Source organism: Primulina tabacum, unplaced genomic scaffold (assembly GCF_025594145.1).
Source record: "Primulina tabacum isolate GXHZ01 unplaced genomic scaffold, ASM2559414v2 Contig1302, whole genome shotgun sequence".
NCBI classification, from domain to species: domain Eukaryota; kingdom Viridiplantae; phylum Streptophyta; class Magnoliopsida; order Lamiales; family Gesneriaceae; genus Primulina; species Primulina tabacum.
Window position 1 is genome coordinate 13,316 of NW_027460195.1, and position 1,094 is coordinate 14,409.

The following is a 1,094-nucleotide window of genomic DNA, read 5'->3' on the forward strand; positions in this document are numbered from 1 at the left end:
GCCTTTTATTCGCGAGGAGCTGAATGAGAAGAAACTCTCACGTCCAGTTCTGTAGTAGAGATGGAATTCCAAAACACCCATCAACTATAACCCCAAAAGAACTAGATTCCGTAAACAACATAGAGGAAGAATGAAGGGAATGGCTTATCGAGGTAATCGTATTTGTTTCGGTAAATATGCTCTTCAGGCACTTGAACCTGCTTGGATCACATCTAGACAAATCGAAGCCGGTCGACGAGCAATGACACGAAATGCACGCCGTGGGGGAAAAATATGGGTACGCATATTTCCAGACAAGCCAATTACCATAAGACCTGCTGAAACACGTATGGGTTCAGGGAAAGGATCCCCCGAATATTGGGTAGCAGTTGTTAAATCGGGTCGAATACTATATGAAATAGGTGGAGTAACTGAAAATATAGCTAAAAGGGCTATTTTAACAGCAGCATCGAAAATGCCTATACGAACTCAATTTATTAGTTCGGGATAAAAAAAAGAACCCACAGAAATGAGTCTTTAGGGATGAAAAAAAGACCACACAGGTCTCTTTTTTTGGACAAACAATATTTCTTTTATTTTCTTCATCCTTTGAATTGGAAGAATAGACTAAAAAATTGATATGATTCAACCTCAGACTTATTTAAATGTAGCGGATAACAGCGGGGCTCGAGAATTGATGTGTATTCGAATCATAGGAGCTAGCAATCGTCGATATGCTCATATTGGTGACGTTATTGTTGCTGTGATCAAAGAAGCATTACCAAACATGTCCCTAGAAAAATCAGAAGTAGTCAGAGCTGTAATTGTTCGTACCTGTAAAGAACTTAAACGTGACAACGGTATGATAATACGATATGATGACAATGCCGCAGTTGTGATTGATCAAGAAGGAAATCCAAAAGGAACTAGAATCTTTGGTGCAATTCCTCGGGAATTGAGACAATTAAATTTTACTAAAATAGTTTCATTAGCTCCCGAGGTATTATAAAATAAAAAGAGATCGTGAAATCTTTATAAAGAAATAAATTAAGAACTAGATTAATTCCTAGATTGTGTCTCACGTATATACCTTTCAACTTCATATTCATAAACCA

The 1,094-nt window shown here is 37.4% G+C and overlaps 1 long non-coding RNA gene across 1 annotated transcript in view; it reads right to left on the minus strand.

Moving 5' to 3' along the window:
- Positions 1 to 202, minus strand: part of LOC142536325 (uncharacterized) — a 1,921-nt gene extending 1,719 nt beyond the window's left edge. The window contains exon 1 of the long non-coding RNA XR_012818166.1: positions 86 to 202. This is a non-coding gene — a long non-coding RNA (uncharacterized LOC142536325). The remainder of the gene's footprint in view (positions 1 to 85) is intronic.
- Positions 203 to 1,094: the final 892 nt, after the last annotated feature.